The sequence below is a fragment of the Centruroides vittatus genome, unplaced genomic scaffold (genome assembly GCF_030686945.1).
Source record: "Centruroides vittatus isolate TY-2023 unplaced genomic scaffold, ASM3068694v2 contig_956, whole genome shotgun sequence".
Lineage (NCBI taxonomy): Eukaryota > Metazoa > Arthropoda > Arachnida > Scorpiones > Buthidae > Centruroides > Centruroides vittatus.
The window spans coordinates 233,535-242,694 of record NW_027122635.1 but is presented as its reverse complement, the minus strand read 5'-3'; positions in this window follow the sequence as shown (position 1 = coordinate 242,694).

Genomic DNA, 9,160 nt, shown 5'->3' with positions numbered 1-9,160 from the left:
TCCCGGGCCCAAGAATATCCTTACGAAGTACAGCAACGAAAATTCGACACTAATAAGAAATGAATCGTGTATTTGTACGAATGTGTCACGGACTTGTCTTCGGGTCCCACGCCAGACACAATTGAGGCGTGCTCCCGGGCCCAAGAATATCCTTACGAAGTACAGCAACGAAAATTCGACACTAATAAGAAATGAATCGTGTATTTGTACGAATGTGTCACGGACTTGTCTTCGGGTCCCACGCCAGACACAATTGAGGCGTGCTCCCGGGCCCAAGAATATCCTTACGAAGTACAGCAACGAAAATTCGACACTAATAAGAAATGAATCGTGTATTTGTACGAATGTGTCACGGACTTGTCTTCGGGTCCCACGCCAGACACAATTGAGGCGTGCTCCCGGGCCCAAGAATATCCTTACGAAGTACAGCAACGAAAATTCGACACTAATAAGAAATGAATCGTGTATTTGTACGAATGTGTCACGGACTTGTCTTCGGGTCCCACGCCAGACACAATTGAGGCGTGCTCCCGGGCCCAAGAATATCCTTACGAAGTACAGCAACGAAAATTCGACACTAATAAGAAATGAATCGTGTATTTGTACGAATGTGTCACGGACTTGTCTTCGGGTCCCACGCCAGACACAATTGAGGCGTGCTCCCGGGCCCAAGAATATCCTTACGAAGTACAGCAACGAAAATTCGACACTAATAAGAAATGAATCGTGTATTTGTACGAATGTGTCACGGACTTGTCTTCGGGTCCCACGCCAGACACAATTGAGGCGTGCTCCCGGGCCCAAGAATATCCTTACGAAGTACAGCAACGAAAATTCGACACTAATAAGAAATGAATCGTGTATTTGTACGAATGTGTCACGGACTTGTCTTCGGGTCCCACGCCAGACACAATTGAGGCGTGCTCCCGGGCCCAAGAATATCCTTACGAAGTACAGCAACGAAAATTCGACACTAATAAGAAATGAATCGTGTATTTGTACGAATGTGTCACGGACTTGTCTTCGGGTCCCACGCCAGACACAATTGAGGCGTGCTCCCGGGCCCAAGAATATCCTTACGAAGTACAGCAACGAAAATTCGACACTAATAAGAAATGAATCGTGTATTTGTACGAATGTGTCACGGACTTGTCTTCGGGTCCCACGCCAGACACAATTGAGGCGTGCTCCCGGGCCCAAGAATATCCTTACGAAGTACAGCAACGAAAATTCGACACTAATAAGAAATGAATCGTGTATTTGTACGAATGTGTCACGGACTTGTCTTCGGGTCCCACGCCAGACACAATTGAGGCGTGCTCCCGGGCCCAAGAATATCCTTACGAAGTACAGCAACGAAAATTCGACACTAATAAGAAATGAATCGTGTATTTGTACGAATGTGTCACGGACTTGTCTTCGGGTCCCACGCCAGACACAATTGAGGCGTGCTCCCGGGCCCAAGAATATCCTTACGAAGTACAGCAACGAAAATTCGACACTAATAAGAAATGAATCGTGTATTTGTACGAATGTGTCACGGACTTGTCTTCGGGTCCCACGCCAGACACAATTGAGGCGTGCTCCCGGGCCCAAGAATATCCTTACGAAGTACAGCAACGAAAATTCGACACTAATAAGAAATGAATCGTGTATTTGTACGAATGTGTCACGGACTTGTCTTCGGGTCCCACGCCAGACACAATTGAGGCGTGCTCCCGGGCCCAAGAATATCCTTACGAAGTACAGCAACGAAAATTCGACACTAATAAGAAATGAATCGTGTATTTGTACGAATGTGTCACGGACTTGTCTTCGGGTCCCACGCCAGACACAATTGAGGCGTGCTCCCGGGCCCAAGAATATCCTTACGAAGTACAGCAACGAAAATTCGACACTAATAAGAAATGAATCGTGTATTTGTACGAATGTGTCACGGACTTGTCTTCGGGTCCCACGCCAGACACAATTGAGGCGTGCTCCCGGGCCCAAGAATATCCTTACGAAGTACAGCAACGAAAATTCGACACTAATAAGAAATGAATCGTGTATTTGTACGAATGTGTCACGGACTTGTCTTCGGGTCCCACGCCAGACACAATTGAGGCGTGCTCCCGGGCCCAAGAATATCCTTACGAAGTACAGCAACGAAAATTCGACACTAATAAGAAATGAATCGTGTATTTGTACGAATGTGTCACGGACTTGTCTTCGGGTCCCACGCCAGACACAATTGAGGCGTGCTCCCGGGCCCAAGAATATCCTTACGAAGTACAGCAACGAAAATTCGACACTAATAAGAAATGAATCGTGTATTTGTACGAATGTGTCACGGACTTGTCTTCGGGTCCCACGCCAGACACAATTGAGGCGTGCTCCCGGGCCCAAGAATATCCTTACGAAGTACAGCAACGAAAATTCGACACTAATAAGAAATGAATCGTGTATTTGTACGAATGTGTCACGGACTTGTCTTCGGGTCCCACGCCAGACACAATTGAGGCGTGCTCCCGGGCCCAAGAATATCCTTACGAAGTACAGCAACGAAAATTCGACACTAATAAGAAATGAATCGTGTATTTGTACGAATGTGTCACGGACTTGTCTTCGGGTCCCACGCCAGACACAATTGAGGCGTGCTCCCGGGCCCAAGAATATCCTTACGAAGTACAGCAACGAAAATTCGACACTAATAAGAAATGAATCGTGTATTTGTACGAATGTGTCACGGACTTGTCTTCGGGTCCCACGCCAGACACAATTGAGGCGTGCTCCCGGGCCCAAGAATATCCTTACGAAGTACAGCAACGAAAATTCGACACTAATAAGAAATGAATCGTGTATTTGTACGAATGTGTCACGGACTTGTCTTCGGGTCCCACGCCAGACACAATTGAGGCGTGCTCCCGGGCCCAAGAATATCCTTACGAAGTACAGCAACGAAAATTCGACACTAATAAGAAATGAATCGTGTATTTGTACGAATGTGTCACGGACTTGTCTTCGGGTCCCACGCCAGACACAATTGAGGCGTGCTCCCGGGCCCAAGAATATCCTTACGAAGTACAGCAACGAAAATTCGACACTAATAAGAAATGAATCGTGTATTTGTACGAATGTGTCACGGACTTGTCTTCGGGTCCCACGCCAGACACAATTGAGGCGTGCTCCCGGGCCCAAGAATATCCTTACGAAGTACAGCAACGAAAATTCGACACTAATAAGAAATGAATCGTGTATTTGTACGAATGTGTCACGGACTTGTCTTCGGGTCCCACGCCAGACACAATTGAGGCGTGCTCCCGGGCCCAAGAATATCCTTACGAAGTACAGCAACGAAAATTCGACACTAATAAGAAATGAATCGTGTATTTGTACGAATGTGTCACGGACTTGTCTTCGGGTCCCACGCCAGACACAATTGAGGCGTGCTCCCGGGCCCAAGAATATCCTTACGAAGTACAGCAACGAAAATTCGACACTAATAAGAAATGAATCGTGTATTTGTACGAATGTGTCACGGACTTGTCACGGACTTGAAGCGTGCTCCCGGAGAGGAGTATTTTTTCCAAGTATATTAACAACGATTCTTATGTATTAAGTAATGCTAAATAATATACAGTACAGTATTGTGAAATAATATTAATGTTTTTATGTTCTAGTTAACAAATGTGTATACTTACTGTCTCGTACTATTTTATACCCGATGTTGATATATTACCATTCTTGTAGCTATACCTATTTTTATAATATATATTTTTTCATTCCATGTTTACATCTTCTTTACTGCATGTTGTTTTCGATTTCTTGCATTCTCATATCTTCTGTGCCAATTTTTCGTTATATAGCAGATCGCAGATGTTCTTGTCGAAGTGAAGAAACCGTAATTATCTGTTACGTAAAATGCGAAGTGTGATTGACGAATTTCAATTTTTAAATCAATTATAATTACAATGGTGGAAGTCACGCTGGATTATTAATGTTTCAAAGTATATATAAATGCGCAGCTCTTACAATACTGAATTTATCTTCATTGTTGTCCACAAGTATTGTTTAATAATAAAAGTCGAAACAATTGTTGGAATGATTGTTTAATTCTTAAAATTTTCTGTCAAACATTTCGAGATATACGAATATCATTATTTTGTTTCAAAATTATTTTAATTATATGAGTTATATATAATTACAGTGTAATTATTTGGAATCTCCAGGTATTAGTTATATGGGAATTTGTTAAATTCTTTTAAATTTTTTCGTAAAGTATCTAAACAGCTGAACTAACTTGAATATCTTACAAAATAAATATAATAAAGTTTATTATTATTGTAATTCAGTGTTAAACTGACTTTACAATATCACTCAAGACGTGATTGAGTGTTCATTCTAATAATTATAATATTTCAAAAAATCGTATAAAAAAGTATCTAAGTGAACTTGGGCAATATCTGAGGTTGTATATACTAGTACCTGCCAAATTCAAGTTGATGACAGGCACAAAATTTATCAATTCGAGTTTGCAAAACAATGATTGTATTTCCTGCTGTATTAATAGGGTAATGAAATGTTTGGCACATATATCTGACATCCGTAATTAGTTTTTAAGTAATTACATTCAAAGTGTTATGACAACACTTTGAATGTTTTCGTCACGTTCATACGTAATTATTTGGTTACTAAAAATAAGAATGTCTCTTCAATTGATATAAGAAAAGTACACAATAAAGTTGTTCAATCAATTCAACAAAATACAGGAGATGTTTTATGTTTACTACGATTTACTAAGCTGTAAAATCTAGTTGTAATTGAATGTCGTTCGAACATCGAGTTACGAAAGCGATTTCCACTTCAAGGAGTGTGAGATATATACGGAATTGTTACATTTATAATGTAAAGCGGCCATCAAGAATCGATACAGGAATTTGTCTGCTTGGTAATTATCGAGTAGGTGTAACTTTTCGAATATTTTTTCTTTTATTATTAACTGATTTATTAAAAATTACACTTTAGCCACCACAAAGCTGTTAAAACGGTTACGACAACAGCGTTTGTTTGGTAAAAGTTCAAAGGTTATGTTACGAAGACGATTTGTCGACTACTTTAAAGTGTGGGAATATATTCGGTTTTCTCGCATTTATGACGTCGTTTATGATCTTAAGTTTCTTTTACGTTACATTTAGAGCAGTGGCGTAGCGTGGGTGTCAGCCGCCCCTTATTTAGGTATTATTATTATCTATTGTAAAATTTTGCCGCCCCCACTACGCTACGCCACTGATTTAGAGGTAAATTTAATAGATGTCCTATTTGAAGGTTGTGGGGATTGGAAAAATGTCCGTTAAGTAGAGGTGTCCGCTCTTCGGGTGTGTCCATTAATAGGGGTTTTGCTGGAATATAATTAGCAATATTTTCTTAAACTTAAAAACTTAATAAAATAAAAATCGATTAGCTTTCATTAAAACAGAATTGCGGATTATCCGTGTCTCTATTATCGGTGATAAACCCGGGGGTAAGATTTTTATTTAATTTTTTGGGTTTTTTACAAGTATATTACCTCATAGAATACAGTAATGCGTGAATACATAAAAGATGGTCGAGGGTGTAAGGTAACACATCTCAATCACTTTTATGATTATAATTTGTGGAGAATTTCTACTCGATGCCAGGGCGTGCCAATTCTACCAATTCCTACGCATCCCGAATTGGGTGATAAACAGCATTATAGAAAATTTATATCGGTCATAAAACGTTGATCTACTGTGTAAATTGTAAATAATAATATAAATTAATTTGACCTTTAAACTTTTATTAATATTCAACAGTGCGTGCCGTGACATTTGATGATAGGGAAGCTGTGTTTCTGTAAGAAGCCGACTTACAGGGACAATCAATTAACTGCGCGTCAGGCGATTGGATCGATTGGTACCAATCGGGCCCCGCGCTTGAAGGGGCCCCGCATCACATCAAAATTTATATATTTAAAAATAGTACATGTTACAAAAATAAATATCTAGGTATATTGTTATGAAAAATAAAACAACATATTTCAATATGTAAATTAACTGTTAATTAATGTTGTTATTTAAAGTTTGAGGGGCCCCGCAAAAAAAAATTCAATCGGGCCTCGCAACTATTGGATCCGGTGCTTCTGTAGTCTTGGCGAAAACATTGGAAAGACAAATGTTTATGAAAGGATATATAAATTGTAAAATTAAGGAAAATAAATTCTAGAGCTTTTTTTGTACCATTATATGTCACATTCATTAAATTTGGTTGTAAATGATTGTTGCCAACGTAACAGTTAACTTTTTTAACACTGTACTAGAATTGTACACGTATTTTCTCTCCCCTTACAGATGGACATACTAATCGTAATATCACCGGTTTAACATTGAAATCCTAGTAATATAAGATGGAGAGCGAATAAACGCAAAGAATAACATATATCAAATGGAATTTTATTAACTCCAGATTTCAACCTAATAGCAGAAACTAGAATGAAACAAAACAAGCCACGTAGAACTATTCCCTATCGATTGAGGTTAATGTATAAATCTAATCTACTCATGATTCAGCTAATGCATCGCGGCAGGGTGGCGCAACTAATCTAGCAAGGTCGGCATTATACTTGGTACTGTTCGCACACAATCCACGCACTCACTTACGACTAACGATTCGGCCTACACATCTGGATTATTGAGCTGTCAACCTAGTCGACGTCGATGCCGTTCGCGACAGGTAACATCGCTGAGAATAACACGGCTATTGTAAAGCGATGATAAAACTGGCAAATTAAAATCTTTAAAACTATCGGGGGGGTTTTACAAAGTTTCAGACAAAACACCACAACACACAGCACACAGCAAAAAATAGACAGTGTTATTAGAAAGTAAATGCTTTTTCGTTGGCCATATATATCTAAATAATAGACAGATGTCCATCGTCTCTCCCAACAACTTTTTTATTTTGTTTGCCGAGAGCGCCGACACGTGTCGTAGACCAATCTTGTAATTTCTTCTTGCGCGCGTGGTTATGGGATCTCACTTTATGACTGGATCTAGTTTCAAATACACTCTCTCCACGGTCAATCGCCGATTGAACGCCATTTCAGTCGAGATGAAACGGTCCGAGGCTGTCTCTGTATGCGCATCCAAGGCAAGTGCCGCTCGACCTATGCGGCACTAAATCTACAATATGACAAAGCTGGCTTTCGGCGCAAGGGGATTAACAGCCCAGAACCGCTCCGGGATATAAAACTGGATGCTTTATGCAGTGTCGTACTTCTACACGCTAAAACGGTCACGTTGGTGCTTAATAAAACGCGCCATGCGCCAAAGCCTAATATAATATGGCTGATTGGAAACTGACCCTGTTTCGACACTCCTTCTCGCCACTGAATTATTCGAATATACAATAGCAATCTTATCGTTTTTTTCACATGTAGTATATTGAAATTGTGTAAAAGATACATATACGCAGTGTATAATAAGATATTAAAATTTTGTAATTAATTAAAAGTACGTTAGAAATATGAAAATTGTATATTTCATAAAATTACAAGCGAATGGTCATGGTAAGGTGGAAGCGGCGCTCTCCATCGCTTCCAATGACGGCACGCCACTGCCTTATATGTCAGTGTCTATGAATCGCCGCGATTTTCGTTGCTTAGTTGATCGTTACGGACAAGCAGTTCTGTTCAAACCATATATATATATAACTAGTAGGGACAACAATGGCACAGTTAGCTTATGCTCTGAGGGACGACGTAGTTAATTAACTTTTAGAATAAAGTGCAAAATCGCTTTTACTTATACCGTCCTCTGGTAGTAGCAGCAACTCGCAATCTTGCCTTCTTTTTGAATTTTACTTTATTATTTCTAAAACATGATAAGCGTTTATGTTCTATGAAATCAAGAATTAGAACAGGAACAGTTGCCAAAATGTTATTTGAAGACATACCAAAAATTTTCTGTTTGGAAGAAAAAATTACAGTATTTGAGAAATTGAGGGACATAAGCATTGGAACGCTTCTCTGGAAGTGGGGCAGTTGACACTCATGACACACGCTACCTTCCGTTTACATTTATTTCATGTAGCTGATACCTCCTCTGACAGCCCGTTGTTAGCTGTGCACCCCTCAATTGGTTTCTTACTTATCTGTGTTTTCTTGTTGCGAAGGGCCCACTAGTGGCTATGTTGATAGATCACTAAAACCCTGTACGGCAAACCCGTGACAACGTGAGTTTGCGCCTCCTTAACGGGCTAAATTGCGTGTAGTTCTGTAGGGACCCGAACGGGGTCGACTGGGAAGTTCGAAAGGGGGATATCAATGAGAATTTAAAGAACTCCTTTTCCGACGCGAATGGGAGATTAGAGTCTCGATCGAACAATAGATTTTTTTGTGTGTAAAGTATTCGAAACAATGGAAAGGAATAAAGTCGAGGAAAACGCGACTGAAGAGGAATCATATTCAGATCGCGACGTTGACCTCTCCGCACCCTCCATGTGGTTTCGAATTGTCACCAGGTGACAATGAGAAGTCAATGGAGAGGGCGACTTTAGGTAAAACGGTATAAAACTGTTGTTTCAAGGACGTTTTTTGGTTCTTGTAGCGTAGTTTCTCCCTCTTGGCGTGTGTGCTCCCGAAATATTTGTGGTACGGACCTTTCGTACTTTGGGAAGCATCGTCAACTGCGGTGTCGCTAGCAATCTCCAGATTCGTCGGTTCATCCAGGAAACGCCATCGAGCCTTGTTCTAACGCCCGGGCCTACGGATTGTTCACCGACACATCGAACTGCTAGCGAAGACCACGGAATTCTCGAACCTAAATTATATGAACTTGATTCCCCGCGATTCGGATTACGAGTCTCTTCACACAAGAAAGATTCTGTAAGGATCTTTATGTTTATTAAACGGTTTTTAAAATGGTAAACCTGTCTCGGTGAGTCTGACTACACCCACCCGACTGTTTTGACCGCTCGACTTGTCGTGACAAAATTTTCTCACCCAAATCGGCTAACCTGCACAATTCTGGGTTTTCTTCACGTGTCTAAATAGGGTAGTTTTTATAGAAAGTCCTCCCGGAAGGCAATCTCTCTTGGCAGATCACCTATGTATTTACGTTACCTTTATACCAGTAGTATCCAAACTTTTCGATTGGTAAGC